The sequence below is a fragment of the Paroedura picta genome, chromosome 2 (genome assembly GCF_049243985.1).
Source record: "Paroedura picta isolate Pp20150507F chromosome 2, Ppicta_v3.0, whole genome shotgun sequence".
Classification (NCBI taxonomy): domain Eukaryota; kingdom Metazoa; phylum Chordata; class Lepidosauria; order Squamata; family Gekkonidae; genus Paroedura; species Paroedura picta.
The window spans coordinates 51,973,963-51,992,526 of record NC_135370.1 but is presented as its reverse complement, the minus strand read 5'-3'; the positions used below and the strand labels follow the sequence as shown (position 1 = coordinate 51,992,526).

General features: G+C 44.7%; 1 long non-coding RNA gene across 6 annotated transcripts in view; it reads left to right on the top strand.

The window, feature by feature from the left end:
* The first annotated feature begins 2,422 nt into the window (after positions 1-2,422).
* The window catches only part of LOC143829368 (uncharacterized), a 38,157-nt gene continuing 22,015 nt past the window's right edge, over positions 2,423-18,564 (top strand). For 2 of the 6 annotated variants that reach the window (XR_013228099.1, XR_013228097.1), the window contains exon 1: positions 2,423-9,897. This is a non-coding gene — a long non-coding RNA (uncharacterized LOC143829368). The remainder of the gene's footprint in view (positions 9,898-18,564) is intronic. The other 4 variants (XR_013228102.1, XR_013228101.1, XR_013228098.1 and 1 more) reach the window with 4 other exon arrangements.

Here is an 18,564-nt window from a genome sequence, read left to right as displayed (position 1 = left end):
CAATCGCCCTCAAAAGAGAGCTCCGGATCTGAGATGGGTGGGCTAAGGAGGGGGGGTGTATGTGGGGTGGGGGACATAGCACCTTGCTTGCTAGCCCAAGGCAGGAAGCCCACATCCAAAACGGGCAGTCCCCCAGACCCCCCAAGCTTGAGAGGGTAGATTTATCCAACTGCACAGTGGCCATCCAAAGAAATTGGCACGGGGAATTTAGGAAGGTCTCTCTCTCTCTCTATCTTGTTTGATTTCTTTGAGGGTGGGGAGGAAATCTGATTCATTTCTGTGATCCACACAATTCATCGGGCAAAGAGTTCTCCACGGTCCTTTTGCATGCGATGTTGGACGCGCAGCAGAGCTTTCTGGATGCGTGTTGCAAAAAGGAAACATTCAGACATTTGATTGATTCGCTCTTGGGGGGGGGGGTAAAGGGGAGGCGCGTCCCTTTGGGCCAGTGCCAAAGCAACCCTCATTTCAGGTTCTTTAATAAGAGTGTATTCCCCCAGTGCCACCTTGAAAGCCCTCCACCACAAATGCGAGATGGATTGCCGCCCCCCGGGTCAGACTTTGGAGCTCGGGGATGGCCGAGGGAAACCGAAAAAACCCCCTTCCTATTGCTGCCAGGGTTAAAAAGGCTCTTCCCTTAAGACCGGGCATTTATGCATTAATTCAGAACATCTCTCTCTCTCTCTCTCTCTCTCTCTCTGTGTCTTTTAAGAATTCCAACCTATTGATAACTGTGAGATATGAAAATGTTACTTGAGCAAATGTGGATGGGGGGAAGGGGGAGGGGATGATCAGGCTTTTGGGATGAAACTTTTTTTGGTGGGGGGACAGAGGGGTATTCAGATGTTAGCTGCTGTTATCCTGCAGCTGGGGAAGCCAGTGCCAATTCGTTTAGGGACGGGACCTATGGATTTCTGGAGGAATGGTCAAGAGAGCGATAAGATCGTCCTGAAATACAACCAGCCAAGTGCAAACCCGCAGCCATCAGATCCAGGATGCGATTTCATCTTAAGTGAGATCGCCTTGGATCTGTGGCTAGGAATCACCGAGCTAGCCAGCTCACGGGGGAGGGGGGGAGGAGGAGGGGGAAGGGAAAAAATTAAAGTGAATTGAGACGACGACGATTATAATAATCCATATTTTTTTATTATTAATGTACATTCCTGAATTCTTCTTGATTCCAGATCCCCCTTCTGTCTGGAAAGCAAGCGCTTAACGTGTAATCTCATTACCAACCGTTTATATATAATTTCTACGTTGCTAGATTAACTAGGGCAGGAGGGAGGGGAAACCTGCCTCCCCATCTATTATTACTTCTACTATTATTATTTTGAAAAAAAGAGAGCGACCTTTCCCATTTGTCTCCCAATCGGCGGAGCGGCGCGAGCCATCCCTCCGCGGGACCGAGGCAACGGCCAGACCGTGGGAAGGTCCTCGCGGATTTCAGGGGGAGAGGGGGAAAAAAAATCCTCGGCCATTGCCAAATCGTTCCTAGACAGAGGGATGAAGTTGTCCCCGCAGCCCCTTCCTGCCTCATCCTTCAGCTTCCACAAACTCCTAAAACAGCCAAGGACAGAGGCATCGCCGGGCGGGGGGGGGGGGGAGAGGCCGGGACGGGGCTCCTGCCTTCGCCCACCTCGGACTGCTCAGTCCTTAGGAGCGAGGCGGCCTCTGAGCGGGGCCAAGCGGGCCGGAGCGCGTGTGCGTGCGTGACCAAGCAAAACACCAATCTCTCTCTCTCTCTCACACACACGCACGCAAATGGCCCTGCTGTCAGAGAGGCGGCCAGGAACTTTAACCCTCAAGAGCGCCTTTGTCACTTGCCCTGGCGACCAAGAAGCGCCGCCGCTACGAACGACGAGCATCCCGGCCCGCTCTTTGCCGCCGGCTCCAGCCGAGTGGGCCATCGGGGCGGCAGGAGCCTGCCTGGGACGCAGATCCATCCCCTTCTGAGTCGCCCCCCCCCTCCTTCCCTCTCCGTATGCAAAGTCAGCCTCCCTTTTGCTTTCCCTTAGGGGAGAAAAAAAAGGCATCTGAAAGGCGGCGCAAACTTCTGGGGGGGGGGGAGCGGCTCCCCGGGGACAAGGGCCCAGGCTTCGGGGTCCGCGCGGGTCCGACGGGCCAAAGCCCTCCTCTCAGCACGAAGGCCGGCGGAGTTCAAGGGAGCCCGCCTGGGATTGCTGGCCGGTGGTGGTGGTGCTGGTGACGATGAGGATAACGCGGCTAGAGAACTCCCATTCCTTCAAAAGAGGGAAAAGGGCCAGGCTGGAGCGTGTCCTCCCGCGCGAGGCAGCCCCTCGGGGTCCAGCCCGGGGGCTGAGGAAGGCTTGCGAAGCGCCCTTCTGTCCCTGAGCCTCAAAGGGGGGATCGGGAGCGCGCGCGGGGCTCCAACTTTCCCGAGGGGCGGGGGGGGGGGGGAGAAACTTGGGAGCCAGGCGCGGGGATGCGGCGGCCGCGCGCAGCCAGAGCCTCTTCGGCGGAGGCCACGGAAGCCGCCCCCAGCGCGGCTGAGCGGCCGCCGCCTCCCCGCCCTTTGTTCCCCGCGGCCCGGCCCCGGCGGCAGCTTCCCGGGGGCCAAGAGCGACGGACGAGCCACGTGACGTCGCGGCCCTGTTTCCGGCCCGGGGTGAGCGGGGGGGGGGGGGAGGCAGCGGGGGAGCCCCGCGGCCACCTGCCTCCCCCTCCCCTCCCCTCCCCTCCCCCTCGGCCGCCGAGGGCCTGCCGGGGCTCGTTAGCATGAGAAAAGGCCTCCGTGGCGCTGCCCGGGCCTGCGCGGAGGTGGCGGCCGGGCGACGTCGGGGGCAGCTGGGCCTACCCGGCGTGCGCCGCGACCTCGCCGTCCCTCCCGAGCCCGTCCGCGGGCGAGGAGCGGAATCCTGCCGGCTGCCCAGTCAACTGTCGGCTTCCGTGGCCTGTGGTGCCCTTGGCCGCTCTGCCAAGAAAGTGTCGCCGAAATGAGAGGGATATTGATGGCCGGGAAACCTCCTTCGCCCAGGGTGTGCCCGCCTCCCCCCCCCCCCTCTCCCGCTCTGCCCCCAGGGTGGCTTGGGTTTTCTCCAGCCCTGACTGTGTAGGCCTGCAGGACAGTTTTTGAGTCCAGGGGCACCTTGAAGACTGACACGGGTATTCAAGAAAAGCAAAGTCCAGACCAGCACCTGTAAGACCAACAAAGATTTATTCAAGGCACGAGCAAGCACTCTTCCTCAGACTGTGAACCACCATTCACAGGTATTCAAGGTATGCGCCTCCATGTGTGTGCACACGGCACACTTCCTCAGGTGCAAATACATGGCATGGAAGGAATAGGGCCGGGTAAGCCGCCAGCACCTGGAAAGCAGGGGGCTCCCCAGCCTTCCTTCAAAATCTCTGCCCGGTGAATGAAAAGAGATGAAAAGTTGGGGGAAACCAAACATCACCACAGTTTCAGGAGTTGTTGGGATCTTTTGGAAGAGACTGTGCAGTCTGTACTGTGGAGGTGGAACCCATACCTTCCCTTGAGGTACCTATGAGGAGGGCCGTGTTTCTTCTCAACGCACAGTGTAGTCTGAGGACGGATACGGGAGACACTCTTAACACAAGATGGACAGCTGTGATAGTCTGTCTGTAGCAGTAGGAAAGAGCAAGAAGCCAGCAGCACTGTACAGAGTAACCGCATTGGTGGCAGAGTCCGGGCTTTTCTAGCTGTGTCTGATGAAGTGAGCAACAGTGACCCACAAAAGCTCATCCCTTTCACAAATCTTGTTACTCTTTCAGATTTCAGATGCTACTGGACTCTGCTCTTTTCCACTCTTACTGCAAAGCCCTTTATATATTCCCCCCACACTATCAAAGTGAAAAATAAAAGGCAGCTTCGGGTTTTTTTTTTTTACTTTCCCGTTGCTGTGCTTATTCATGGACGAGTGATTCCGAGTTGTAGCAGCGATTAACCACCCCCTCCTCCGTATCATTTTGGATTAATTCACAATAAAAAGGTATATATGAACTAGATTGTTATGTTGAAGTGTAGAGAGCAATCCCCCCCCTTTCCCCCCCTGAAAACACAGTCAGGGAATCTGTGCTTTTTGCCACATTTGCAGCTCACTGTGAATATTTGTTTCACCTCCGGGGCAAAGTAGCAAAGGGGTGATGGTGGAGGGCCGCTTGGCAAGTGACCTTTTTCCCACTTACTTTGCTGTGAGTACACAGTTCAGACAGCTGGTGGATTCCAGTCTGGTCTGATACATGTGCTTGTGCCACACTTCGCATGAGTATGTACACACTTTTTTCGACACAGAGATAATCTCTGTGTTGGAAAGCTGGCCTACATCAGTGGAAATTGGACAACTGCTTATGTTGTTATAATTAAACGTGTTTGAAAGAGTGCTTTCCAAAGATAAGAAATTGGAAGGGATTTTTTTTTTCATGCAGCTTTACAGGAATGCATAGGATTTGTCTCTGGCGAGTGTCTCTGTAAGAAAACGTAACAAAATGTCGGTTGAAAGGCAAGGGTGGGAAGAGGACGCCTCAAATAAAGGCTTATTTTGCGAGGCCTTTTTATCATAAACACTTGGTTCTGACTTAATTACCCTCAAACTTGCCTCATTCTTGTTTGAGGCACTCCTGAGCAGAGGGGATTAAAAGGGCAGCTGTGGCTGTGAACAGGACTCCGATGTCTCGATCGCCTCATATTTAGCTTTGCTTTGAATGTTTTTTTTTTTTTTGGTCAGGAGTGAGAATGCACCCACATTATTCAAACGCAGGCTGTATATTACGTTTGAATGACAAGTAAGATGAGCATCTACACAGCATCTGATTTGAGAATGTGGGGGGAAAACCTCTGCCCCTCTCCAATCTGAAGAAACTTGAACCTCCTCACAACTTGGGAGAGTCGAGGGAGACATTGTGCTGTGCTCTGTCAGCCTCGGTGGCAAATGAGGCTTTCCTCCCATAGTGGTGACTAAGCGGGATGAGGAGGACCTCACAGTGCTCCCAGTAACCTGACCTGACTCTGCCACTGAAACGGAGCCAGACTTCATTCACAGGAGTGTGCTGCTTCCCAGTAGAGCAGTGAGGACACTGCAGTGGCTAGAAGGAGGGTGAAGCTGAGAAGAATAGAGCCCCATCTCTCATTTCACTTGCCATCCTAACCTGGAATGCTTTGAAAGGTGATGGCCAAGGCTGACAAAGCCATCCTGTTATGTTCCGGTCAATAGCAGTAAGCCACGAGAGGGGCCTAAAGCCGAAATTATAGACAGAGAAACAAAATGGGGAAGCCTCTCAGTTCATACATCTTTATTTATTTCAGCATTTATATTCTGCCCTATCTTCAAAAACTTGAGGCAGATCACAGTAATATAAATTTCACAAATACCAAACAAACTTTAAGCATTAAAACCCCAGATTAACTGTTAAAATATTAAAATTGTCCATAGTGCAGTTGGTGTAGTGAAGAGCGGCGGCTTCTGATCTGGAGAGCCGGGTTTGATTCCCCGCTCCCCCACATGCAGCCAGCTGGGTGACCTTGGGTTCGCCACAGCACTGATAAAGCTGTTCTGACCGAGCAGTAATATCAGGGCTCTCTCAGCCTCACCCACCTCACAGGGTGTCTGTTGTGGGGAGAGGAATGGGAAGGCGACTGTAAGCCGCTTTGAGACTCCTTCTGGTACAGAAAAGAGGCATATACAAACTAACTCTTCTCCCTCTCATATGGGGCATGGGAGGGGGGTGGTTGTGCAGAAAAGTTCTCAGTAAATGTGTCAACCCAGTAGAGTTGGACAGAGAGGCCAGTGGTTTCTGATGTTACATAGTGTAAACCTATTCCGTAATTTACGCTGTGTTAAATTCATTCATAGAAGCTTGGTGCGTGCATGGTGGTGATCTGCAACTTTTGCAAGAGGTTTTGATGCTGGAGCTCATAGGCAGCATTTCACTCGGAAGCTAAAAGGCTCTAACTAGGTGTAATCATCTTGTCTTGCACCAGTTGCCAGGCCTGGAAATATTAAGGGGCAAAACTATCAGAACTCATCTGCCTGTTTGGCTGCATTGAGTTAACATACTTGGTGTATTCCTTTCAGATAACATGGCAACTGGCAGCTGCTGGGGGTTATTGACCAAGTTATGCAGTATTTCCCTACCCAAAGGTAGTGCTGTCAAAATATGAAATAATGCCCTGCTGTGGACTCCTGCATCACCCCTCTTGTCAAATCAGTTTTTAACCCAGAGGAAGTTCCGGCCACTCCCGTTTGCAAAGTATTAGCCTGAGTTGATTGGGGGGTTGGTTACTTTTATATTTATTCTTGGATATAACGGGCATCCACATCCCATGACACTACTGTTCAACGCTGGGCGTTTTTCCTGGTGGAGCTGGTGGTTTTTAGCATTCATCGCTTGCCTTTGTTTACAGTATTTTATTTACTTCGTTGAATTTTTTAAAAGTTGGAAGAATTCTGTCAAATACATATAGTCAACAGTATTTAGGCCTCAAAAATAAAGATGCCTTAGAAAGATGCCTATTATGCCTCAGAATTATTAATTGACAATTTTATGATGAATAATTAATCATTGGAATAATTTTTGTATCTCTGATCTGAACACATATTTGCATATCTAATGTCTGATTTTAAATGTGGTTTCTTTAGCTGCATTCTCCTAGGACAAAGAGATGAAGTAAGGAACATCCTAATGCACAAGTTTTTCTTCCCCCTTTGCGCTTGCGAAAGTGTGTCTTTTGATAAAAGAAGTTTCTGTTAAGTCACAAAGTTAGCAGCGAACTACGTAAGTCTTATGGATATGTTGCAGGGAATACTTTCGGATATGTTTTGACATGAACTAATTCATTTAGGAGATACTTCCTTTAATTCTGGGAATTCAGGTTCCTAGCTATTACTCCTCGTTGACCACTGCTAAATCATTTGAAAGGTAGCCAGGTCTAATATGTATTATCTTTTAAGTCTCGTGAAATTTAATAAACATGCTCTGGGGTTAAATGAGTAGGTTTACTATCTAAATGGGTCTGATCCTATTCACAATGAGCAGAATGGCACTCACACAGAGGAATTTTCTTGCTTCCTCCTCTAGCCTGGTTTGCCACCCAAGGCTACTGCTTAGAGTGGCAGACCTTGATGCTGTGGGCAGGTGGGGTAGCAACAGGGCTAGTTTTGATGTGTCTCCCCCTAGATGATTGTGTAGAAACCAGCAAGATGTCTCATATCCCTCTTCTGCTAAAGGAAGCTTGTGAACTGGTGTGAACGCCTATGCCATGGAACTTTTGGATTTAGTAGCACCATGGGAAGAAAGAATGAGAAGGTTATGGTAACCTAATTACACAAAGCAGATGCCAAACAAGGATCACCTGATGATACAGGAGAAGTAAACATAAAAGTGTTGAAGAAAAAAAGGTAAGAGCGTCTTATGTATTATGAATTTACCAAATGCATGGAGGGGGAGAAACTGCATTGATGATCAACTGAGTTATAAGCCCAGTGAAGGAGTTGGTTAAATATAAAAGGGGAATGATTCAAATAGTAGAAGAAAAAATAAATTGCAAAGATTGAGGAAGAGTGAGAAGGAATAAAGCATTAATCTGCCCTGAAAATTATCCAGAAAACAGTACGAGAATGGCAGTAATGAACTATTGGGGTAAGCATTTGACTACGGCAATGTGATCAAGTAGAGAAAATGGGTGAAGAAGAAGAAGAGTTGTTTTTATACCCTGGTTTTCATTACCTGAAGATATTTCAGAATGGCTTACAAACACCTTTCCCTTCCTCTCCCCACAGCTGACATCTTGTGAGATAGGTGAGGCTGAAAGAGCCCTGATAGGATTGCTCTTTGAGAACAGCTCTATCAGGACTGTGACTGGCCCAAGGTCACCCAGATGGCTGCACATGGAGGAGAAGGGAATCAAACCCATCTCACCAGATTAGAAGCCACCATTTTTTACCACTACACCAAGCTGAAACAAATGTAAGTGATAAAGCTGCAAAGTCAACAGAGGAAGCAGAAGATGGAAGAGACAAAGAGAAACCTTAAGACAAGAAAACAAGGACTAGAGAAAGAAAATGAGAATAAAGAAGCCTAGATGTAATTAAATTGTGATCTAAGAGAATAATCGGGAAAATAGCAAGTTCAGCAAAAGGACAAGGAAAAGAAATAACAAAACCCAGGCCATTAGTAGCTATGTGAGTCAGGGTAGCAATCCAGTGAAAAAAAGGTTTTTAGGAACTCAAAATAGTTATGCAGAAATCCCAGAAGAGTGATCAAGATAAGCATTAAAAGAAGAGTAGCCAAACTATATAGCAAGAAAGAAAATGCAAAATCATAATATGTAAAAGAGACAGAGGAACAGATACCAGCAACAGCAAGATTATGATTATATGGAACGAAAAGATATGAGAGTTTAAAGGAAGAAAGGGGTAAGGATCTGGTAGCCACATGCAAATGTGGCTCATTTCACCAGCTTGAGCAGAATACGCTACATAAGGAAGACCTAGGAAAGGAGAGTGCGGTAGGATTCGTAAAATCAAAAGAGAATGATTTGAAAGTAATCTGGTTCCAAGAATTGGTAAAAAAGAGGCTGAAATGGTACCCCCATTTTGTGTTTTAAGATCCTCTTCCGAGAGTAAGTACTGGTATTGCCTCTGAGAAGAGATGGAAGTTACAATGAGAACAAGGACAATCAAGAGAAGAACAAACCAATGCCTTCATAATTGGATCCGTTGTTGAAGTGCTCTTAAATAATGAAGTTTCACCTAATGGTCAATCAAAGCCTTCCCCCTTGTACCTTTCTAGTTGCAACTTGCTAGATTTTGGTGTTGTCTCTGGAACAGCAGAGAATGTCTTTGTCCTCTAGTCCAGTCTCCCTCAACTAAAGGTGGCTGCTGTGGTTTACGCTGGCATTGTCAAGGTAGGTACTGGAAACCCACAATACACCTCCTGTGGTATCCCTTAGAATGGCTGGATCTCCCTTGGCCATCTGTAGGGGATGGGGGGATAGGGTTGGCAGATCCAGATTGAGAAATTCCTAGGGATTTGAGAATGGAGCCTGGGGAGGACTTCAGTTGGGTCCAATTCCATAGAGTCCCCTCTCCAAAACATCCATTTTCTCCAGGGAAACTGATCTCTGTAGTCTGGAGATAAGCTGAAATTCTGGTGGATGCCTCAGTTTCACCTGGAAGCTGGCACCTCTATAACCCCTACTGGTTACAGTGAATTCTGAAGCGTCTTTTAGTTTGTCAAGCCCACAAGGCTGCTTTTCATGATAGGGGGTCTGCTGTCATCTGGCGGTACTTCGGGAAGTACAGTGAAAATGCTATTTGCGTTTATTTTATTTATTTGGATGATACTGTAGCTTAGCTTTTAACAAATGGAAAACTGATACAAAAAAGATACTCAACCTGATAAAGGGAAACACTGGTATACCAAACCATCCAGTTTGTAAATCATGTAGATTCATACATTGCAAAGTCATCTGAGTCTCATTTGATTTGTGTTTATTGACTACTGACAATGTTATAAGGTTGATTACCTCATTCCAGGTTGTTCTATAAAGCCTTCATGGTTTTATTGGATAACACTTTTGTGTAAATTGTTACTTAGAAACGGCTAAGTTTTTCCTTATTATTATTAATAATAATAATACTATCATTTTCTTTGTTGGATAAACTTTTGCCCCATGTTTTGCTTTGATTTATACTCAAAGTATAATTAACTATGAAAAAATATTTGGACATATATGGACTGCATTTCTTAAAAGCAATTAAAAATTTTAATACAATAATAATGTTTTCTGTTGTCCCAGAGAGTTGGATCAGAACCAGTGGGTTGAAATTAATTCAAAAGAGTTTTCGGCTAACCATCCAGAAGAAGTTCCTCACAGTTAGAGCAGTTTCTCAGTGGAACAGGCTTCCTCGGGAGATGGTGAGTTCTCCTTCTTCGGAAGGTTTTGAGCAGAGGCTAGATAGTCATCTGACAGAAATACTGTTTTTATGAACTTAGGCAGATTGTGAGTGGATGGGAAGGAAGGGATGTGCCAGTGTTGGTCTCTTGTGTCCCTTTCTTGCATACCTGGGAATTGCTAATCACTGCTGTGGGATGGTAGGTGAATTTTCTCCAAGCCAGGCTGGATTCTGGAGATTTTGGGTGGGGGGGGCACTTGGGCATGAAATTGGGGTCACCGTGGGTGGGCAGGTAGTTGTGAGTTCCTGCATTGTGCAGGGGATTGGAAAAGATGACCCTGGAGATCCTTTCTAACTCTGGTTCTATGATTCTATAAACTGTGGGGCATAGCAGTTAGAGGGTTGGTGATCCATCATTCTTTCTCAGTCATTCTCATCTTAATCTTCCTCACAAGATTGTTGTGAGGACAGAATAATAAAGAAATAACCATTATACCACCTCCATGTAGGATGGGATAAGAAAATTCATTTGATAGAGTACAGTTCTACCAATAAAACTAAAACTATATAAAGCAAATTCAGGTCATTTACAATTTTGGACCCAACACTCAAAAAAGGTGTGCAATGCAACATAAAAAGCTGCTTTTTAAAAACATGTTTTATACTAATTTTGAAATGACAGAGCCGCGATCAAAAAGGCCCCAGCCTTGCAAATTTCAGCAAGCTTAGTAGAAAGAAAGAACGATCAGGAGGCCTTACAGTGTCCTTCCCAGTTAAGTGAACTGGAAAAGTGAGCTTGGGGTTGTTTCTTTAGACATTCACTAAGTATATGCATTGTACTGCTAGCTGTGGCACAGGATCCTGCCAGCAAGAACACAGCTAACATAAATTGTGGTCATAGTAGACAAACAAAAAGGATGACAAGGTTTCTCCCTAAGAGAAAAGCAGGCAAGTATCAACACCTCCACAACCTTTTGCAAAGATCAGGCCATTGTCATCATAATCCCTGGCTTTGAAGTGGAAATCAAATTCACTTTTCTCCAAAGTCTATTTGAAAAGTCTCACAGCCAGTGGAAACGAACCTTCCTTTTAGTTCCACACCTTATGAAGGACTGTTAATGATAGAAGGTCCAAGGCTACATACAACTAGGGAGTAATGCCAGGTTTCCAGATAAGAAAGTGACATTATTAGTGGGTCCTGGAATTAGCAAGTGCCTTGGTATGTGGAAATGATCAAACAAGATATTCTAGCAAACGGACTTGCTGGTAAAAAGCCCCTAATGAACTCAAGAGTTTATTTCTAAATATGTATAGTATTGGAGCCAGTGGAGCCCCTGCAGAGGTCTCTTGGGTTTTTGCAAAGAACCATTAAAATCTCTGCAGTTCATTGATTTTCAGCGGTAATATGCTAGAGCAGGCTTTCTCAACCAGGATTTTGTGAAACCCTGGGGTCTCTTGATGATGACCTTGGAAGGGTTTCTCAAAGGGATGGGAGTTTATACACACAGAGACACACACACATACACTCCCATTCTTAATTTAAATTTATTAAACATTTATCAGATGATATGATCATATATGCTCACATCAACCTGCCACCCCTCCTCAAATGGCCAATGATGGGCCTGGAGGCGGTGAGAAGGGGAGGGGCCCCAGGTGGGTATGTACACAGATATGCTTCCCAGCTATATTCTGCATGATCACACTACTTCTGGGGGTTCTCAGAGCCTGGAGAATGTTCCAGGGGTTTCTCAATGGAAAAAAAAAACTTGAGAAAGGCTGCGTTAGAGAGTTTCATCAGAAGAGAACAAAGTATCATGATGCAGCATGGGAAGTTTTCAAACCCCAAAACCTCAGGATACCCTTCTTATATTTTTGATTTTTAAAAAATGAATTAATCTCTGAATTCCTAACAGACTGTATACAATGATGATTAACATTTAAATTTTACATTTATTTTGGATTTAATTTACCTGGCTAAGAAGGCGTGAAGTTGAGTAACTTCAACTGGTTTGGGGTATGGAAATAAATTAGTTTGCCATCTGATTAAGAAACAGAAAGAAGGAGGATACAGAAATGAAGTTACTAAGGTGTAAATGGAGGAAGAGTGTCTTGCACAGACTTAGATCACCTCTCTATGGAACATGAGTTCAGAGACTTTTTGTACCAGATGCTACTGGTCTGACTTTGCTGCATAATATGAAATGTTTGCTATGTACTAAACTCCAAGTAATTCTTTCATGACCTTACAAGCATCATTAGAAATGTTGACAATTTAAGGATTAAGCCTGTTTATTTATAGGCTGTATTTAGCATGATCTATGGAAATATATTGGCTGCAGTCCATTATTTTGCCAGTATAGTCCAGTGGGTGAGTTTTCAGTACATAGGCCTGGAAATTCTTGCATGCTCATCAAAGCTGAATCATGAACTTGCTTGCTCACAAGTGACTGTATTCCATAGAACGAGGGAAAAAGTGGCCCTCGCAGAGGTAATGTAAGTACAAAAAATGATAATGTACTATGCATGTTAAAATATTTCAGTGATAGCTCGACATAACAGTAATATCTTTAGATTTCTAGCCATCACAAGAAAAAAACTCCAGTTTAAATATTCTAGTAATGCAGAATATATACTAACGTCTTGTCCTATTCTCACCTTCTGTCCAGGGAACAAGTTGATTCCTACTTACAGATCAAAATGGAACGCTCGAGATCTATGTGTTTGTATGATTAGGGAACTCATAATTAGCCACAGCTTTCAGATGCATACTCCCTGAAGAGTTTTCCCGTGCAAGCTTGAGTGAAACAAATGGGGTCTTCCTGAAAACACAACTTGTCCTTTTTTTCCAATTCCTGTTCATTTCAATGGGATTTATCCAGGAGGGGTTTCTGAAACAGAGTGCTTGAAGTCTTGGACCCACACTGAAAGACAAGACTGTGTCTTGTGCATTGCATGCTAATGAAAATCCAGAAGATACATGATGTGGTTTATTAAGTGCTTAGGGTGTCACTGATGAAAAGCACATCTGATATTTACAAAGAACTACATCTAACGTCTTCCATTTCCTGTTTTTCCTATTGTCTAGTAAAAAGTACAGCTGTTGAAGTAATGATTTTTATAGTGGAAGTGTATCTTGTAGAATATGGTAATGTGGGTAATAGTATCTGAATGGCATTGCATAAAGGCAGTGTTAAATTGAGGGCTCGGGATCTAGGGTATCACTCATTTCTGAAATGGTATCGCTCATCTTGGCAAAAGTGGATGCCTACATGCACGTGCATACGTTACTGATGGAGCAATAAGCTTGAGCAAGACTTCCAAGGAAAGAGGGCAAGGTTGTCAGCACTGGGTTGAGGCAAGGCAATTACCAAGTGAGTTGCCTGGAGTCACAGCTGTTTGTGCTTTGAGGGTTCTTACTGATTTGAGCCCTTTTTTTTTTGGGTAGAAATTTCATGCAAGAACAGAGTTACAGTATAGTTGGAGCCAAAGAGCAGGGAAGAAAGTGCCTTGAAGCCATAAAATCTGCAGTGAATACAGGGGTGTGTCTAGTTTCCATGTTCTGTGGGCCTCAGTATTTTAAATAATCCTTGCACAGAAACTGTGTTGCTGTGAGATTTAATATTACTGAGCTGAGTGACCTAGGACTGGAACGTACAGAAGATTTCCATGAACAGAAAGAGTTTTTTTCCCCTTTTTTTGCTGATTTTCCTGCTCGCATTTTGACTCCTCATTTATGCTATTCTTGAGATTCCCCCTAGGAGCAGCATTCCAGGGACATTTGGGGCTACAGTCGGAGGGGTGGTGGTGAAAAGGTTCAACTCTAGGGATGAGAATCACTCTGTGGGGTGGGTTCGGTAGAGATATGGTATGACTGGTTCTGGTTCACCCGTTGAGCTTCCGTGGCATGAGGGAGGATTTGAACCTGGGTCTCCTAGATATACTAATCCAGCATCATTAGCTGGTTTTCTCTGGGGTTAGAATCCTGAGAATCTCCACTTTGATTTTGAATCAGTACATTTCAAGCCTTTATGGTGACTAAGGAATCTTTGTGCGTGCAGATATAAGAGGAAGCTGATTTGCAGAAAGGTGACTTGCAAAGACTATCTGAGGCTGTATCTGAAAGTTTCAGCCTGGAGGTGACCGTTATATGGATCACTGTGGCTAGGTGTTCTGGGGCCAGGTAGGGTGCTAGTAGCTTTGTCTGGCAAAGATAGTGACATGCCAATTGAGCTAACTTAGTGACCTGAGCCTCAATTGACAAGGAGGCATCAAAGATCATGCCCAAATTCCTACTGGATTGCACAGCAGTAAGCTGTACCCTGTCTAGGCAGGGCAATCACACTTCCTTTCCTACCCAGCTACAGGTCCTCTGTTTAGGAGGATTGAGTTCCAGATGGCTTTACGTGAGCTAGACCATTACAGCTTCCAAACATCTGGCAAATGTTTCTAGGGGAGACTCCATGTCTGTCCATTAGAAAATAGAGCTGGGTGTCACCTGCATATTGGCATCCCAACCCAACCCAACCCCCCCGAACAAGCTGGGCTAGAGGGCACATGAAGATGTTGAATAACGTGGGAGGGAGGACTGTGCCCTGCAGTAGTCCACAAGGGAGTTGGCAAGGGCATGAGTAAATTATTGTTCCCAGAGCAAATAATTAAGGCTTCACTTTCCTGAAATGAGCATGTTTTATTCAATATCCTCATTGCTTCTTACAAACAACGCTGTCTATGAAGAGCCTCGTTCCTTGGAGCTTCCCATTTCTGTAAATTGGAAGGAAATAGGCACTTCTAAAACAGCGACATTGGTTTGTTACAAAGAAGGTGGTCCTAGAAACTGCTATTATAGTTCAAAAGAAAGACATGAGGTAATAAATCTTTAATACTTGGGAATGATGTGTATGTATGGGAAGACCAAGGGAAGGGGCTTTCTGAAGAACTGTAAAGTCTCACTGGATAAACAACTACAGCCTCTTGAAGAAAGGCAGTATGAGTTTCAGCAGGGTCTTCCCTCTCATTTTCTTTGTGGGCCTCTTTCCTGAGCAGATGCTTGTGCCAAATTGTACAACTGTTTTGTGATATGGATTAATCTACATTAGACGGCTTGAAGGATACCAAACTGATTTCTCTTGAAACTTCAGCCAGAGTTTAATATCCTAGTTGTCTCAGGGTGAAAGGTTAATGAGTATGAAAGGAATTCTTAGATGGGAAAGGCCCAGCAAGGCTTGCCCTTTTCATATTTATTGCAACACACCTAGCTGTATTGCTAGTATATCCTGTAACCTTGTCTTCTTACATAAACATGTGTAGCTGTCTCCCTAAATTCTTAGCAGTTTTCTCAGTAAGTTTGCCTTAAGATGTGTGTGTGTGTATGTGTGTGTGTGTTATATAATTTTGAAAAACGGAATAAAGAAAATACAGAAAAAGAAAATTGGTTATATATCATAAGCAAAAAAAGAAAAAGAAAAAAAAATTCTCCCCAATACTCACTTCATTATTTTAAAGGGTTTTGAGACACTCTCTATAAGGAAAAGTTACTTCTGTTGGGATACATTTATAATCAACATTTTATCTATCAGATTTCATAAATTATCTGTTTATCAAGTAAATCATTAGTCTTACCATTGCTGCATATTCACTATTACTTTTGGCAAATAGGTAAGATAATGAAAATATGGAAAGGAAAATATATATCATATAATGGAAAAAAAATTCTCCCCAACACCCCCTTCATTACAGGGGGGGGGAATTAAAACATTGTCTGTGGAATTCAGTAAAAATAGCGTTAGCTGGGACACATATATATTCAACATTTTACGTTTAGAGCTAAATTCTCATTCATTCCTATTCTGTTTCTTCATTGCAGTATATTTGTATACAATATTTAAACCTACTTCTCATTCTAAATTTGTCACCTGCTTGCATAATACACACACCATTTCTCCTCAGATTTTGTAACTGACCAGTTTCTCAAATTGGTTGTTAATTTCGCCATCATTGCATAATCAGCGGGTTTATTTTTCTACTACTTTAAGTGTGGGCAAACCTCTGCTCTCCATTTTGCTGCAGAAATCATTCTAGCCACTGTCTCTATATATCTGAATATCTCTTCCAAGATTATTGGCAGATTTTCAGGCAAAATACCTAACAGCATATTCTTGGCTTCCATTGGGAATTCAAACTTTAATATGTTCTCTGCATGTATTTCCTTCCACCATCTTTGATTTTTTACATGTCCGCCACATATGGAAGAGGGTTCTGTCTTATGTATTGACATTTCTAACTGTGACAGACAGCACCTGGTAAAGGAGTTTCTGACTGCTGTAATAACAGCAATAGTGAGAGAAGAGTTAAAACGCTTACTAGGCAGAATCAGGAATTTGTTTCTTTACTTCCAAAACTTATTGATGCTGTACCTGAATTCAATTAGCATTGGCATTCCTTTTCCATGGTGTGATGTTTTCAACCCCACCCAAATGGGAGAGTTTAATTCTCTGAAAAGGAGATGCCTTGAATCCCAAAGAATGGCGGGATACAAATGTTTTAGTAAATAAATAAAACATAGAAGACAGGAAGCGCCTATATGTATGTGGAGAAGGGCAACTGATTATCATAAAGATGTATCATAAAGATGTATGGGGTGTGGAATGATTCCCACAGCAAACACCATGGTTCATTTTCATGCAGTCCATTGGGTACAGGCAGGCCATCTATTTCTCCTGGGTCACATTCCAGAAATAGACTAGTACAGCCCCCACTACGTGACAGGCTGATTCTTTTTCTCTTGCTTCAGACATTCTGTAGAAGTGGCAGGATGGGAACTGTAAGTGACCTGTGCTGCTTCTGACTATATTTCCCATACAGTGTAGGTGTGGGAAGCATACACTCCTGATCTGGAAGGAGCCTGAGCGAGTTCTCTACAAAGCACTGCGTGGGAAACTTGGTAAGAAGTACAGCTCATGCCTGCTTCCTGTCCTGCTGCTTATTTAGACCACCCAAAGCCACTCACTGATTAAGGCTCCGCTTCTGAGAACTCTGCACACAAAAAGGAGGCTTGTGGCATCCGAAAAACAAACAGATTTGTTAGTCTTCGAGATGCCACACGACTGTTTTTTTGAAATGATACTTCAATGACTAATATGGCTACTTCATTTGAATTCTGGGAAGTGTTCCTGTCTTTTTGTAATGCATGTGACCCATGTAGGTCTGTATATCTAAGTGTATAAGCAAGGGCTGGTTTCTGCTTTCACCCCAAGGCCTGGATGTTAAGGGCCTCCCGTGGTCTGGTGTTTGTGCTTAGGCCGTGATCCCTCTCAGCATGTGTTCTCCATGTGAAGGTGCCTCTTCCCAGTTGGAGGCAATTGAGAGGCCTGTTCCTGAAGTGAACAAAGTTTCCTGTGGGTTCACTAATCAGCAGGATTTGACTGAAGGGAGCACCGGAAGCAGGGTAGGCCAGAGGATACTATGATGAGGCATTCACTTGCCTTGTAATGTCCCTTAAGATATTGGAATATGCATCACAAGGAGCATTTCCTCAAATGATTTTGCTGTTTGAACTGCTGTGAGGGACACTGCTTATATAGAGAGGCATGAGAGGACTCACTCTGACTGAAAGTGCTCCTTATCAATGGATCTGCTTGAAAAGGAAAGTTCAAGGTTTCATCAAAAACATCCTCTGTATTGATCATTCACTCCTTAGAAGAAGAAGAAGAAGAAGAAGAAGAGTTGGTTCTTATATGCCGCTTTTCCCTACCCGAAGGAGGCTCAAAGCGGCTTACAGTCTTCTCTCCACAACAGACACCCTGAGAGAGCCCTGATATTCCTGCTCGGCCAGAACAGTTTTATCAGTGCCGTGGGGAGCCCAAGGTCACCCAGCAGGATGCATGTGGGGGACTGCAGAATCGAACCTGGCATGCCAGATTAGAAGTCCGCACTCCTAACCACTACACCAAACTGGCTCTCAAAGGGATGTCTTTGGTGGTGAAACAGTCTACACGGTGGTTTCTGAGGATTGGGTTACAAGGAGGCACAGGCTGAAAATGGTTTCTTCATTGTTTGATATAATAGAGGGACAATTGAAATCTTGTACTGCCCTCTGCATTAGTATACCCTTATGGGGCAAGGAAGAATCAAGCCAATTGCCCCTTGTCTCCCCCTTAATTCAAGCAAAGATGGGTATTCATGCAAAGATGGGTATGATAAGGGACCAAAATGGTAGGGACCTCACAGATGCAGAAGAGATTTAAAAAAGGTGGCAAAATTATACAGAGGAACTATACAAGAGCGAGCTTAACATCCCTGATAACCATGATGGGGTAGTTACTGACCTGGAGCCAGACATCCTGGAATGTGAAGTAAAATGGGCCTTAGGAAGTCTGAGCAACAATAAAGCTAGTGGAGGTGAGAGCATTCCAGTTGAACTATTCAAAATCTTAAAAGACGATACAATAAAAGTGCTACACTCAATATGCCAGCAAATTTGGAAAACTCAACAATGGCCACAGGATAGGTGCAAAATTAAACGGACTCTGGAGAATGGTAGAGGACAGGAAGGCCTGGAGGATCATTGTCCATGGGGTCACGATGGGTTGGACACGACTTCGCACCTAACAACAACAACAACAACAATTCCCCCTTAAGGACTGGCATAGTATGGAAACAACTTTTGCGTGTTACATGAAAATGTTAA